The sequence below is a fragment of the Podarcis vaucheri genome (assembly GCF_965113315.1).
Source record: "Podarcis vaucheri genome assembly, chromosome: 3".
In the NCBI taxonomy this organism is placed as follows: Eukaryota; Metazoa; Chordata; class Lepidosauria; order Squamata; family Lacertidae; genus Podarcis; species Podarcis vaucheri.
Genome location: NC_138761.1, coordinates 24928773 through 24945657, shown reverse-complemented (window position 1 = coordinate 24945657; position 16885 = coordinate 24928773).

Sequence of the window (16885 nt, the reverse complement as noted above, 5' to 3'; positions counted from 1 at the left end):
AACCCAGAAATAGTGCTTCATGTTAAGAACTTTGCTTCAGGATGAGAACAGAAATCGGGCTCTTGCGGCACAGCAGCAGCAAGAGGCCCCATTACTAAAGTGGTGCTTCAGGTTAAGAACAGTTTCAGGTTAAGTACGGACCTCCGGAACAAATTAAGTACTTAACCTGAGGTACCACTGTAGTATGAATTTATCCTAAAAGACACATTTACTATGCATTTTCCCCAACATGCATGTCTTTGCAAAGCAATTTCCCCTAATAAAATGCATGTCGAATGTCATTTTCACCAATATATGCATTTGTAGGCACACTTTAGCCTAGTATGTATATCATAGTATCATAGAATCATAGAATCATAGAGTTGGAAGAGACCACAAGGGCCATCGAGTCCAACCCCCTGCCAAGCAGGAAACACCATCAGAGCACTCCTGACATATGGTTGTCAAGCCTCTGCTTAAAGACCTCCAAAGTAGGAGACTCCACCACACTCCTTGGCAGCAAATTCCACTGTCGAACAGCTCTTACTGTCAGGAAGTTCTTCCTAATGTTTAGGTGGAATCTTCTTTCTTGTAGTTTGGATCCATTGCTCCGTGTCCGCTTCTCTGGAGCAGCAGAAAACAACCTTTCTCCCTCCTCTATGTGACATCCTTTTATATATTTGAACATGGCTATCATATCACCCCTTCGGGGACGCGGGTGGCGCTGTGGGTTAAAGCCTCAGCGCCTAGGGCTTGCCGATCGAAAGGTCGGCAGTTCGAATCCCCGCGGCGGGGTTGCGCTCCCGCTGCTCGGTCCCAGCGCCTGCCAACCTAGCAGTTCGAAAGCACCCCCGGGTGCAAGTAGATAAATAGGTACCGCTTACCAGCGGGAAGGTAAACGGCGCTCCGTGTGCTGCGCTGGCTCGCCAGATGCAGCTTTGTCACGCTGGCCACGTGACCCGGAAGTGTCTCCGGACAGCGCTGGCCCCTGGCCTATAGATGTGAGATGGGCGCACAAACCCCAGAGTCTGTCAAGACTGGCCCGTTCGGGCAGGGGTACCTTTACCTTTACCTTTTATCATATCACCCCTTAACCTCCTCTTCTCCAGGCTAAACATGCCCAGCTCCCTTAGCCGTTCCTCATAAGGCATCGTTTCCAGGCCTTTGACCATTTTGGTTGCCCTCCTCTGGACACGTTCCAGTTTGTCAGTGTCCTTCTTGAACTATGGTGCCCAGAACTGGACACAGTACTCCAGGTGAGGTCTGACCAGAGCAGAATACAGTGGCACTATTACTTCCCTTGATCTAGATGCTATGCTCCTATTGATGCAGCCCAGAATTGCATTGGCTTTTTTAGCTGCTGCGTCACACTGTTGCCTCATGTCAAGTTTGTGGTCAAAAAAAAGACTCCTAGATCCTTTTCACATGTACTGCTCTCAAGCCAGTACACATTACACAGCTGGAGAATTGCCCTGCAAAATTCGGAGAAAAATTAACATTTCAAACGACTGCTGTATTTCGGTTCAGAAATCACAGAAAGTTCAGATTAAGTAAATGTGCCTCTAAATGCAAACTGAATTGAGGACTTCCGGGTTGGCGCCATCGCCGAATGGCGGACTCCCTCCGAGCTCCGGAGGGAGTCTGCTCGGCAGGGGCTGGGTCCTACCGCGCCGGCGACGCGGGGACCCTTAAAAACCACGGGCACGGAGCCCGTGGACATGGGGACTCGGCTGGTGCCGTCAGCGCCCTCCCGACTCGTGAAGGAGCCTTTTTAAAGGCTACGGATCGGGTGCCGGGGAGCGGCGTGGTACTGTGAGTCCATCGCTTCCCCTGCCGAGCGCAGCCGCATGCCATTCGTCGGAGAGCGCTGGCTTCTTCCATTTGAAATTCGGACATTTAACAACAACCCGTGAGTAATTGGGTAACCGGGTATAAAAGGAGGGAAAAAAAGGATTTTTTTTTTGGATTCGGCACGAGCGGGGGGGGGGGATCTAAAAAGGAAGTCAGTCCCCTCCTTGATTGTAAACATGCTAAAACAAGGACTGAGAAACCAAGATCGATTCAGAAGTTTATTGCTGATAAAAACATCAACTCCACGATGGGATACTACAAGAATTGTGCTGGAGGAGAAAAGTCGAGGGTGAGAGGGAAAAGGCAAACCCCCCCCCGGGAACCGGGGCGATTCGGAGAACCTGGCGGAGAGAGATGGAGAGTTTGACAGCTGTCAAAGTAGCTGTCAAATCTTGAGAATACAAAGAGGACTTTGTTACAAGTATTTTGCTGGTTAATTTTGATACAATTGGACATAAATATGGATACAAAATGTCGGGGGGGGGGAAAGAAACAACAACTTGACTTTTGGTTTAGAGGACACAAAGTTATTGCAACCCCCCTAGAGGGGCTTTGGGACATTACAAGTGGCGTATGTGGAAAACTACTCTGGGATGTGTACTGGTTTTAGCTCCTGGGAAAGTAGCAAAACTGAAATATTGTTTTGTCTACAGAGGTGACAACACAATAGAATTTTTCTATTGAAGCAAGGTAGGAACTGGACGAAAGTTTTTGTTCCTGAATAACAAACCTCTGTAGAGATACTAGATTTCAGAATAAGAATGGTTTTGCAGCTGAACAAGATAGAAACCTGAGAAAGTGAGAAACAAAAGAACAAAGGACCAACTACGCCACGGAAAGAACAATGGGAGGAGCAAAAATGACCAAGGGAAATTAAAGGCCTCTATTAGACTGGATTTTTGAAATTAAACATTATCAAAACAAGCAAATTTAAAGAAAACCGGCAAGATGGATTGAGAAAAATTTGGCTGTGGACTTGAGACCTCCAGGCTGACAACATACAGACTGATGGACATGGGGAATCCAAACCGGGGAAGGGAGGAGGAATTTTAGAATCCAAAGGCTATGTAACCAACTTTTGGAATCTTCTTCTATCTTCTATCTTTTATCTTTCTATATAACTTTGGTATTTTGATTTGACATGTTTTGGGAAAAAAAGGGGGAATTCGTGGAAGGAAACGGGGTAGATCTTGGGGGGGAAATCTTTGTTCTATTTTGTTAAAGATGAGGAGTGATGCTAAGATTGTAATTTAAATTGGCTAATAGGTACAACATATTAGGTTTAAATTGGGAATGAGAACTTGTGGAACCAACGTAGGGAAAGGGGAATACAGTCGGGAGGGGAAGGAGGGAGTCCCAGAAAGAAGGTTACGAAAATAAGGGTTTAAAATTTGGTCTTTCTTTTTCTTTCTTTTCTCTATCTTTTCTATTTTTTCTATTCTGTTATTATTGAAAATTTTAATAAATATGATTATAAAAATAAATAAATAAATGCAAACTGAATTGAATTTATGCTCCATGCCTACATGCCTACATGAAGCTGCTTTTCAATGTAACCACATGTGAGATGCCATGATGCAGTTCCATCTAGCTGTGGCTCTGTATCATGTGAATGATAAGACCATGTTGCATGTTGGAATTCATAGCCCACGTGCAGCTTGGCAAGTGAGCAATCAGTGTCTTCGCTACAGGCTAGGGAGACAGAGCACAGAAGGAATCTGCCTAGAGATAAGAGGACCCGATAACAGCTCGTGATTGGCTGAGGTCTCTCATATAGGCAGCATGACCTATGACACTCATTTAGGTTGCTAGTTAGTTGTATTGTGAGTGCTTGGAGAGTGATGAAGTCGTGTCTGTATATAGTAACTTGTATATAGTTTGTGAGTTTACTGCCGTATATAATAAACTACAAAAATCAAGTTACTAGTCGTCAGTCTTTGTTCCTGATCATCTTCCTGACTGAGCAGTCTCGAGCGTTGCCTAAGAAAAGCTGCAATATTCTGCTAAGCTGTGCAGCAGGCGAAAGCGCTTCAAAAGTTCACAGGCTTTAAAGTTTTAATGTGTCACACTGCCTGTCACACTGCAGAGGCCTTTTGGACACAGCACTCTCTCTCTCTCCTGAAAGGGAGCCAATCTCATGGAAGAGACCCATGGAATTTATTTACTAGCAGATACAGTGGTGCCTCGCAAGACGAAATTAATCCGTTCCGCGAGTCTCTTCGTCTTGCGGTTTTTTTGTCTTGCGAAGCACGGCTATTAGCAGCTTAGCGGCTATTAACGGCTTAGCGGCTATTAACGGCTTAGCAGCTTTAAGAAAAAGAAAACAAACTCGCAAGAACTCGCAAGACGTATCATCTTATGAAGCAAGCCCATAGGGAAATTCGTCTTGCGGAACGACTCAAAAAACGGAAAACTCTTTTGTCTTGCGCGTTTTTCGTCTTGCGAGGCATTCGTCTTGCGAGGTACCACTGTACACAAAACCAAAAGTATATACTGCACCACCAATATTAAGGGTAAAATAATACCATGGCAGTCAACACTAAAATTACATTCAGGGGCTGAAATACAAAGCACATCACAAATGAGTAGATCAGCTTAATATAGCTCACATCAGGGAAAGTTTGGGAGAGCAGGTGGGTTTTAAGCAGGTGCCTAAATGCCAATATTGTTGATGCCTGCCTGATGTTTTTTGGGAGGGCATTCCAAAAGGTTGGTGCCACCACACTAAATGTCCCAATTTTAGTGACGGTTATCTTCAGGAGAAAGGATTGAAATGACCGGACAGGGATATGCAAGGTAAGGTGTTAGTGGAGGTAACCTGGTTCAGGGCTTTTTCTGCCCTAGAGGACACAATGATTGTGTTATTCACCTGCAGAACCCAGATAATAATAAGAATAAGAATAAGAATAAGAATAATTTATACCCTCCCCATCTGGGCTGCTTCCAACAAAATATTAAATTACAGTAATGCATCAAACATTAAAAGCTTCCCTAAACAGGGCAGCCTTCAGATGTCTTCTAAAAGTCTGGTAGTTGTTGTTCTCTTTGACATCTGGTGGGAGGGTGTTCTACAGGGCAGGTGCCACTACCAAGAAGGCCCTCTGCCTATTTCCCTGTAACTTGGCTTCTCACAGTGAGGGAACCACCAGAAGGCCCTCGGCGCTGGACCTCAGTGTCCGGGAATAACAATGGGGGTGGAGACGCTCCTTCAGGTATACTGGACCAAGGCCTTTTATGATATCATGTGTCCATATGGCTCCCTCATGGCTTCACCTGAATTGCAAAGGGCATTTCAAATAGACTGGCATAAATAAATAAAGTCTGTGTGTTTCAGGAGACACAGGTGTGGTGTCCCTCCAGTTTGCGAACAGTGCGAGATCTAACCTGGTTACCTGCCATTTCTACAACGCTGGAAACATGTTAGAGGGTAACTGTGCCTCAATAATAAATCAACCTTTTCTCCATCCCCTCTCTGCTTATTAGTGTGCAGTTGACAATTATCCTTTGAGGTTATTTTAACATTCTGCGCAACAAAACAAAATAAAATGGGGAAAATGCTCATTATAGCCCCAGCGCTGATTGCTGCCTTTGTTCTGTGATGTCTTCAGCGGAGTGAAAAGCAGGTCATGCTGGTTTTGCCTCTGAAGTAACTGCATGTAAAAGCAAAAAAAACCCCACAAAACCCAGCACGAAGAAATACGCCTCTCACAATGGCACTTTGCAGTCTGAGCGATAAAGTAATGTGCGGCTTTGGGAGTGTAATTTTGCTAGCTTGAATCCCTCCAGCCCATAGGGTGTCTGACCAGTGGAGACAGAAGGGGTCTGGCTGTTGGTTGCATGATCTGAACAATTGCTGGAAAAGAAAGTGAAAGTCAATGCCCCTGTTCCCTATCCAGATTCCACCCCGGCATCATTTGCTTACTTCTTTATTTAAATATTTTAATTTTCTTTGTTTTGAGCATGTACGTGCAAGACCATGTTTCTGTGCACAACGCCCGACACATAAAATAATAATAATCATAATAATCATAATCATAATTAAAAAAAACACAATAATAATAATAAATTTGTATTTATACCCCGCCCTTCCTGGTTCAGAAAACCAGACTCAGGGCGGCTAACAACAAATTTAAAACACTTAATTGAGGCAACAAAAACCAGCCTAAAATACAGTATAAAACATGAATAACAATAAATTTAGAATTCAAAAATCAATTTAGGGGGGAAATCCATCCAATAAACATTAGACGATCACCAGGGCTAGCTGGCTAAATTAGTCCTATTTGGGCCAGCGAGGAGACCAGGGGAGAATTAGCTGTGGGATTCCATGCAAAATTTGAACTCTAGAATAAAGGAAGTTGTCTCATACAGGGTCAGACTATTAGACTTAGGAGTTGTGGTGGCCATGTGTCCGACTTTAACAGAGGCCAGTTTTGCATTTTGAGGACCAACTGCTTCAAGTCCAGTGCTTAGACCATACCCTCTAGGAATACCACTAAAGCACACTACTTCCCCCTAAGACCTGAGAACTGAAGTTTACCATCACAGAGCTATAATTCCCAGCACCCTTAACAAACTACAGTTCCCAGCTTTTGAGGGGGGAAGTCATGTGCATTAAATGCATGTACATTCAGGCTCCCGGAATTTGCGCCTACATGGCCTTTCTAATTCTCATGCCTTATTCAAACTCGGGCACATAGCTAACCTGACTCTTCACTAACCATGAGCTGCAGCCATCACCTTCCCTTAACTTTTTTGTTTTTAAAGTAAAGCAATCAGACATCTATAAACGAAGTTAGAAAGCAAAACATGGAGGCAAGGCTTATTAGGCAGATACAGTGATGCTGCTGTTGCTGTTGCTAAGGATATTTAGCCTCTTATTCAGGGTTGCTAAGCAATCAGAAGGAAGGAATTTGAGGGGTTTCCTCCTGAACATATTCGCTGTCCTCTAACAGGAGCAGCTAGCAGCAAGATGCACAGGTACAGTAACAAAGCAGAAGATGTCATGTGTCTTTAACTGCTGTGTGGCTGGAAGAAATTTTAAAAGTGTACACCTTTTCTCGTAGGGAAATGCAATAATGAGGAAAGTTTCACCTGTTGCCATTGGGGGATTCCCTGGTCCTGAATGGGGTAACTGTGCCCCTGAAGGACCAGGTGCGCAGCCTGGGAGTCATTTTGGACTCACAGCTGTCCATGGAGCCGCAGGTGAATTCTGTGTCAAGGGCGGCTGTCTACCAGCTCCACCTGATACGCAGGCTAAGACCCTACCTGCCCGCAGACTGTCTCACATGCTCTAGTTATCTCCCACTTGGACTACTGCAATGCGCTCTATGTGGGGCTACCTTTGAAGGTGACCCAGAAACTGCAATTAATCCAGAATGCGGCAGCTAGACTGGTGACTGGGGGCGGCCGCCGAGACCACATAACACCGGCCCTGAGAGATCTGCATTGGCTCCCAGTACATTTCCGAGCACAATTCAAAGTGGTGGTGCTGACCTTTAAAGCCCTAAACGGCCTCGGTCCTGTATACCTGAAGGAGCGTCTCCACCTCCATCGTTCAGCCCAGACACTGAGATCCAGCGCCGAGGGCCTTCTGGCAGTTCCCTCATTGCAAGAAGTGAGGTTACAGGGAACCAGACAGAGGGCCTTCTCAGTAGTGGCGCTCACCCAGTGGAACACCCTTCAGATGTGAAGGAAATAAGCAGCTATCCTATCTTTAAAAGACATCTGAAGGCAGCCCTGTTTAGGGAAGTTTTTTAATATTTAATGCTGTACTGTTTTTAACACTTGATTGGGAGCCGCCCAGAATGGCTGGGGAGACAGCCAGATGGGTGGAGTATAAATAATAAATTATTATTATTATTATTATTATTATTATTATTATTATTATTATTATTATGCCAGCAATTTATTACTCATGTGTAGCCCCTGAATTACATTTGGACCCAGCACAGCAGCTGAATGCTGGAGGAAATTGCCGAAGATGAACTAAAGAACTCCTTTAGATGAATGGAACTACAGTGGTGCCTCGCAAGACGAAATTAATTCGTTCCGCAAGTTTTTTCTTCTTGCGAGTTTTTCGTCTTGCGAAGCACGGTTTCCCATAGGAATGCATTGAAAATCAATTAATGCGTTCCTAGGGAAACCGCCTTCAGACCAGGTCCGGGGACAGTCTGTCCCCCGACCTCTTCTGAAGGCTGGGGGGGGGGACAAGGGCTTTTCTTCCCACCCCCAGCCTTCAGAAGGCTGTTCTGAAGGCTGGCGGTGGGAAGAAAAGCCCTTCTTCCCACCTCCCACCCCGCAAGCTCCGGGGACAGGAGGGCTTTGCTGCCGACCGCCAGCATTTTAAAAGCCCCTGCTGTCCCGGGGCGATTTTAAAATGCTGGCGGGCGGGAGCGAAGTCTCTGCTGTCCCGGGGAGATTTTAAAATGCTGGGGGTCGGCAGTGAACGCTTCGCTGCCGACCCCCAGCATTTTAAAATCTCCCCGGGGCAGCGGAGAAGTCTCCGCTGTCCCGGGAAGGCAGGCGGGGGGGAGCAAAGACTTTTGCCCCCCGCCGGCCTTCAGAAGAGGTCCAGGACCTCTTCTGAAGGCCGGCTGTGGGCGAAAGTCTTTGCTCCCGACCGCCAGCAATTTAAAACAGGTCCCCGGAGATTTCCCTATGGGCTTTCGTCTTGCGAAGCAAGCCCATAGGGAAATTCGTCTTGCGAAGCGCCTCCAAAACAGAAAACCCTTTCGTCTTGCGGGTTTTCCGTCTTGCGAGGCATTCGTCTTGCGGGGTACCACTGTAGTTTGTTTTGTAAAAGGACAAACTTGAATTAGAACTAGTTACAGTGGTACCTTGCAAGACGAAAAGAATCCGTTCTGTGATTCTCTTCGTCTAGCGGTTTTTTCGTCTTGCGAAGCAAGCCCATTGACGGATTAGCGGATTAGCGCTATTAGCGGCTTTTAGCGGCTTATCTGCTGATCGGATCAGCTGATAAGCGGCTTAGTGGCTTAGAAAAAGGGGGGGAAGGAAAAAAAACCAGCAGGAACTCGCAAGACATTGTTGTCTTGCGAAGCAAGCCCATAGGAAATTCGTTTTGCGAAGCACCTCCAAAACGGAAAACTCTTTCGTCTAGCGAGTTTTCCGTCTTGCGAGGCATTCGTCTTGAGGGCACCACTGTACTTTATAAAATGAACCTCCCAAGCACTGGTTGGGGTTAAAAGGAGCCCAACTCCATCTAGAGGGCCCAGGTTCTTCACTCCTGACATAAATAGAGTTTCAACATTCAATTAAAAACAACAGCAACATACCCACAGCATTGTTGTGCCATGTGAGATGAGGCTGAGGCAGTTCTGCATAAGGGCATCAAGAAATAATTTACAGCAATAGAACCAATCTGGGTATTTCATGGACAAGAAGGTGCTGTAGTTGCCTCCTCCCTAAAGGCTAAATGGAGGCGCATCATTAAAAATAAACATTAAGTGAATAGTTCCACAGTTGAACCATTTCCCAGTTAACACAGCAAGAGAATAATCACAGCACATATAATCACACACAGCTAGGCAAGAGTGGTTGGGGGAAATCCAGCATTACAAGTGAAGGAGACCAGGAGGCCTTGCATAGGAGAGGATCTCCCCCCATTTAATATTCTTGCTTCATGAGCAGAGAGGATATTTACTTGATTGACGATCCGAAGATTATACAGTTCAAAAAAGGAAGAGATATTTGACATTTTGCAGAATGCCTTTGCAAGGGGTGAGCCTGCAGCTCAAAACGATTAATTCTGACAAGGATCAGGGAGCGAGAGAGCTGGAAAATGTTCGTGTGGAAATTGGCTGTGTCATCGCAGAGCTTCTCCCCACGTCTAAAAGCAGTTTAGATCATTTTATAACTGTGTTCTGCATATGGAAGCCAAAGAGCGTGTTAGAAGATGGTCAGTGGGAGGGAGAAGAACAATTTTACAGCCTCAGAAAGCAATGGAGAATGTGAGTAAATGAAGCCACACCCATACGATACATTTAAAGCAGTCCCCTCCATCCCAAAACATGGGGAAAATAGTTTACCTCTCATGGAGCTACAAGTCCCAGCACCCTCAGTTCCCAGGATTATTTTGGGGGAAGCCATGTGCTTCAAATGTATGGTGTGAATGTTACCTCCCTTGACATGCCTTTATGACAGGGGTGGGAGATCTGTGGCCCTCGAGACATTGCTGGACTCCAGCTCCCATCAGCCCCAGCCAGCATGACCAGGAATGATGACCAGTGTTAGACTAGGACCTTGGAGATCAGATCCCAGCCATGATTCTCCCTGATGGCCAGTCACAATTTCTCCATCTAACCTCCCCCGCAAGGTTGTTGTGAGGATGGAATGGGGAAGGGGGTGATATAAATGTAATAATTCATAAACAAATTATGGGAACTGCAGTCAACAACACCCAGATGGCCAGAGCTTCCCCAGATCCAACATGGGATATCTGTACAGTGGTACCTCAGGTTACAGACGCTTCAAGTTACAGACTCCGTTAACCCAGAAATAGTACCTCAGGTTAAGAACTTTGCTTTAGGATGAGAACAGAAATGGTGCGGCAGCGGCGCAGCAGCAGTGGAGACCGCATTAGCTAAAGTGGTACCTCAGGTTAAGAACAATTTCAGGTTAAGAACGGACCTCCAGAATGAATTAAGTTCTTAACCTGAGTTACCACTGTAGTTACAAAACTATAAAGGCAACCATGCTCTCCCCAGTCCAACAAGAGAGGTGTTTGAATATCGACGCAGACTTCCCCACACACCGCAGATATGGGCATACCTGCACATCTCCATCCCGAGGTTCTGTGAGCTGGTGAGCTGGATGCACCTTTGAACACCAATGTACTTACCTTGCGCATCACTTTTAATTATTTCGTTTTTCACATATTGCTTTGTGCATTATGGATACTTTTCCATCCACTTTGTAATTGTGATGGATTCATTTGCTTTTATAATTGTGGGTTCAGTTGCTGTAACTCACTCTGGAACCTTAAGATGAAGGGTGGGTAAGAAATCTAATAAAACAAATCCATTTTATTACTATTCTTCTCTAGTTGCTTTGAGGTGCTTGGGGAAGCAGTCTCAGCGATACCTCTGAACAGGTGGGGAAGGACGGTTACTCAGTGGTAGAGAGCATCTGCTTTGAATGTACAAGGTCCCAGGTACAACCCCCATCATCTCCAAGTAGGGTTGGGAACAAATGCTGCTCAAAACTCTGCCAGTCAGTTTAGAGAATACTGCAGTAGATGGACCAATGATCTGACTCTGCGGAAGACAGCTTTCTATGTTCTCACTTCCTGTTTCATAGCCTGCCTCTTAGCCAGTCTTAAAACTTCCTTTTCACAGAGCAATTACAGCATCAAGAGAACCTCTATAGCTTCTTCTAGTCACCAACCTCCCTTTACGTGCAGATCTTTTTAGATACAACCCCACAACCCAAAAAACCTCTCAGAACATTAATTTTCTGTGACCAAGACAGGAAATTATGTATTTGATTGAAAGTGGGCGTCCTTGGATAAAGCCTTTTGCTGCTGCCACTCAGTTGATGGAATTTGATGGGAGAGATGCAGCTTCCCTCGCTAGACATTACGTCCATCTGGGAGTATTCAGCTTAATTACACAGAACATTTAAATGTTCCTACTTCCCTCATTTTCTCAGAGACGGTTGATATAAGGTTGACACAAAGTTTTAAAATAGACAATGGCTCATATCTTAAAGATGAGCTGAAAGGCTTGTCTTCTTCCCAGCAAACCTCTTCCCTTCCCCTCTCCTGGTTGTATCTCCCCCTCCTCTATTTTTAGATAGCAAACTCCATGGAACAGAGACCTGTCTTTTCAATTATGTAAACCACAATGCATATTAATGGGCCTGGATAATAAGTAAGACTAAAACTCTAATTCACGTAGCGGGGAAGACAACAATTGCTCTTGCAAACGTTTCTCAGAACAGGTTGATAACTTGGAGACCAGAATATTTTTGAAGTGGGTACTTTTCCTTATTTTGTGATGCAGCACTCCAGCTAAATAATCTGTATAAAATTGTACCTGTTAGAGGGAAGTGTACATAAACATGCATGTGTCAGTGAAAATAGCATACAGAGATGCATGATATTGCTCGCAAAAATATTAGATAGTATTAGACAAATTGTATAAAAGTTCCCATTAGGGAACGCTGACAAAATTTTGTTTGCAAGGAAACTGTAAACTGATACAGAAATATGGTGAACGGAACATAAGATTGGACAAATGCTTGTTTCATTTGCTCTGTCGCACTGTGCCTTAAGGAGAAGCTGTCTGGGATTCTCTGAACTTAACTCACAAATCTATTTCCTAGTCAGCATGTAGCAGTTTCTTTCCACTTAGCAGGTATTCCTTTTGGGTGGGGCATAAATCACTGGATTTTCTACGGCTCACTATTCTAAATTTATCTCCAATTTGAACAACCATTCCCCCATCTATAATTAGGCAAAGTACAGCCTTTCCATTCTTAAGGAAATCAGCCCTGAGTGCTCACTGGAAGGACAGATCCTGAAGCTGAGACTCCAGTACTTTGGCCATCTCATGAGAAGAGAAGACTCCCTGGAAAAGACCCTGATGTTGGGAAAGGTGGAGGGTGCAAGGAGAAGGAAACGACAGAGGATGAGATGGTTGGACAGTGTTCTCAAAGCTACCAGCATGAGTTTGACCAAACTGCGGGAGGCAGTGGAAGACAGAAGTGCCTGGCATCCATGGGGTCACAAAGAGTCGGACACGACTAAACGACTAAACAACAACAACAGGAAAGTCTTAAAACTTTCTCCTTTGGCCACATTATTTTTCATTAACTGGCTCCCTTCATGTCGGCACCGTTATTGATTTCATGGGTTTTGCCACCAAACTCTCTGACCTCTCTGAACAAACCACTAAACCTAGCTGTGCCTCCAGTCCCCTCCTGTTAACATGCTGCTAATGGTGTTCTGTTAAAAGCAAGTAACTGCATGAATTGGAAACTATAACAACACAACCAAAGTAGCTGCAGAAATCTGGACTTTGACTGCCGGTTGTAACTGTTCATGAACAAAGGTGAGCAGTTCTTCATGAATATGCCCGAATTAGCTCAGACCTCAGCCAAATGTGCTATACATGAATCCAGCAAGAGCACTCAGTGGTTCTTAAGCCCAGAGAGTCATTCATTCTACTGGCTGGATAAGAAACCAAAATAAACCATCAAGGACTGGAACTGGCTGAAATGGAAGAATAGATCTATTGCAAATATGAAGGGTGCCTCCCAATGGGGAGGTGAATATTGCAAATAGGTTATTGAGTTATTGCAAATGGGCTTTTGGCAACGGTTTCGATTTGGTTTATAATTACCAGATTCTGCCCTTGGAAAGGAAAAATCCAGATTAAGCAGAGAGAAAATACAGGTTGGCATTTTGAGCCCACACCATCTGGGAGTACATTAAAGCAATGTTCAACTATGGGAATACATTCACCATTAACACATACAGAACTTAGAGTACATTCAGATGGGGGGGAGCATTGTGTTGGTTTTCATTATTATAATGCTAGTGCTTCTGTCCCACTGCCCCACACTGCAGTACCTGTTCGGTTATGGAACTGTGGCTTTCTGACATATATACCAGCAGGTCACACTAAATTTCATTCATGCCAATGGACATGGTGTAACAGAACAACAAATGTCATTGAAAAACGCCACTACTCCTCCACCCTTTCCACAAAGGCATGTTTCTGCTCCCCCATGAAAACTGCAGGATAGAACTGTCCCCAAATTCCATCACTTCACTCCCACAATTTTCCATGTAAGGGGGCTGCAAAGAGATTTTTCCTGGAATCAAAGAACACTGAAATGAGTGGTAAACATGCCCTGTATTCCATTAGTGGCTTTTACAATGGGTGAATGCTGAACTATAATGTGGAAATTAACAATTAATGTTGGGGAAATGGAATAAACTGCTGTGTGGATGCAGCCATGCTGTTCCAACTGTTTCACATAATAATATATAATTCTGCCTACAAGTAAAGTGGACAGACTGGAGGAACAAATGGAAGGCCCAAACATGTCCCTGCAGCCTGAGAGGAACTCAAGACTCAACTCTGTGAGGTAGTTTAGGCTGAAAGACAGTGACTGGCCCAAGGTCACACAGTGAGTTTCACAGCTAGTCTCCCAAGTTCTAATCCACTTAATATCCCTCCACCTTATTCCACATTCTGGAAAAAAGCTGTAGAACTGATTAAGCTGGGGGAGGGGAAATAATCTTTTCCCATAGGGGTAGAAATTTGCCCACCATAGCTTTGCAAGGGAGAAGGATGGGGAGAAAACCAAAGCAACTTGGCCACGCCCCTTTCACCTTTCATTGGCCACGCCCTCGTGACCTCCGAGCTGTCCAATCAGGTCTAGTGGACACGAGTCACTACTGGTGCCATCTTCTTTTTCAATTGCATTTTCTTCTTATGTCCTACTTCCCCATTCCAGGCACAGTTTGCGTTTCACATAGCCTTTGGGTATTCATCAAACTTATTTCTCTCTCTCCCTGTCTTTTGAACTACAAACTGTTCCCATCAACGTATCTGCTGGTGTCAATGTAATTTGTGTTAAATTAACATCAGGTATTTCTGAAATTCAAATGAAGCTCTTTCAGCCAGGCTTAAAAATTCAATAAGAAATGCATCACGTGCCGACTGAAGCAGAAATCACGGGTCACCAACAAGGGAAAGCGAGACTCGTCTCCCCTGCATCTGAAAATTCATTACACATGCTAGAACAGGAAGAGGTCAAGGAATTAAAACTTTCTAATTTGCTTTAATAGTTAGACGTGGCAGTATGCTTTTTTATATATATGGGGGAGGGAGTTTCTTCTTTAACAGTTTAATAATGGTAGCTCTGAAAACCTGAGAGGTTTATGAATACATCAGGCAGCTTCTGATGTTCTAGTGCTTTATAGGTACAAATCAAATGGGAACAACTGCGATCAATTCAAAAGTTTGGTGTCATATTATTTGAAAATGGGCCTCTGTATCTTTGACACGCTGTCCTTTTAGGCAGCTGCTACCAATTCAAAATTACCTTTATTTCTGGTGCTCTTGCCACAGGAGGCTTTATGCAGTAGGCTGACTCCTAAAGGAAGACTAACAGTTGTGGTGTGAAGCCGGATGCTTATGCAGTCAGGCGCTTGAGGGAACTCTTCCCTCTCCTTCAACCCACTGACTGAGACTTGTGAACCAGAAAGCCCTTGATTCAGTTCCTGGTCTCTCAGGCTTGGCCACCCCACCTGGGGAAATAGGCATGAGTCCTGGGGAGGCCTACTGAAATAATGTGAACAGGCTTTGAGCATTCCAAAACGGAGACTTGGGCCCAGGCTACCTAAAGGACCATGGCCTCCTATGTCACCAGGTCCACTCCCTATGATCTATGTGTTTTGACTATGGCAGAAGCTCAATTGAGACATATGAGATAAGCTTCTTGGTAGCATGACCCATACTGGAGAACTTCCTTCCAGAGGAGGCCCATTTAACTCCCTCATTACTTATCTTTCACTGCTAAATTTATTATTAGTTTATTCATCACCATCATCATCATTATCATTATCATCATCATCAGCTAGTTAAGTTTCAGATTGCATAGTTTGGTTTTAATGATAGTTCAGGGATAGCCAATGTGGTGCCTTCCAGATATTTTTGGGATCCCATCATCCCTGACCAAGGGCCATCCTGGCTGAGGTTGAATAGTCATCCAACATCTGAAGACATTGTCCACATTGACTAGCCATGATTTAGCTGGCTTTAATCTTCTGCTATTGTTTATTACTTGGGTGGTTGTGTGTGTGTGTGTGTGTGTGTGTGTGTGTGTGTGTGTGTGTGTTTGATGTTTTTAAAAAATGCAAGCTGCTCTGAGCACCATCGTTAGAAAATTCCAGGGTAGTAGGGTTTTATTTTTACATACGACTTTGAACTAATCTTTGACTACATATTCTTACTAAATCTTTATGGTACAGCAGTAAAGAATTAGCACCTGGGTCACTCTGCTTCAACTTTCTTTGCAGGAAAGAAAAAGTACCATCAATACATTTCTAACTGCTGCAATAAGCAGGTATGAGTCAAAGAAAACACAGAGCAACAGATCTCATGAATACTTAACAACATTTTACTATCATGACATTGTGGAGCTGTAATTTCCTTTAAGGAAGTACCATCTCCCTGTTAAACTAAATGTTCGGCTTCCCAACAGAGCACACAACTGGGGCATTGGCACTAAATGTGGAAATTAATTGATGCCAGAGCGAGCTTTAAAATATTTAAAACCAGCATGCAACTGTAGGACAAAATAGAATTTGGGAGTTCAAATGTGGAGGGTTGCTGTTAAGGTTATCAGTTTTTTAGCCTTTCAAATTATATAGTCTACTTACTGCACTGGTGAAGCACAGTAAATACTACATCAAGGCACTAGTCATGAGCAAGTGTAGTCTTTTGGCAGTTGTTTCTCCATCCCTTGCCTCTGTTGTCTCCAAAATGCTCCCTGCCTTACACAGTTGTATTACGTAGATGAGGTGGGGAAGTCCTGGGAGAGCATTGCCAATAGCTGCTATTACAAAAATAGTTGGGGGTTGGGTTGCATCCATGCACTGGAGTGGGAGGGGGGATGCCCTCCCCCTTTCCGCCAGTGTTACAGCTTCTTGTGCACCTGATCATTTGCAGAGGTCTATGCATTTTGGAAGCTGATCCTATGCAGCTAGGGAATTCAACAGACCTTTCTCCTAGGAAACTACTACGCATAGGACGATAAGTCATGCCGATCTTAATAAACTGGATATTATGATTATATAGAGTAAGCGCTGGGCTTTGGGAAGAAGGCGGGAGGGCTCTGACAGGATCCTAGAGTCCTCCTCCTCCCCAAAGCCTAGTTAGCACTTGTTCAACTTTGGGAAGGAGACGGGAGGAGCCTGGGACCCTGCCAGTCTCATGCCTTCTTCTCCAAACCCAGCATCTCTTTTAACCAGTTTTTGGGAAGATGGTGTTGTGCTGGGGGGGGGACATCAATAATAATA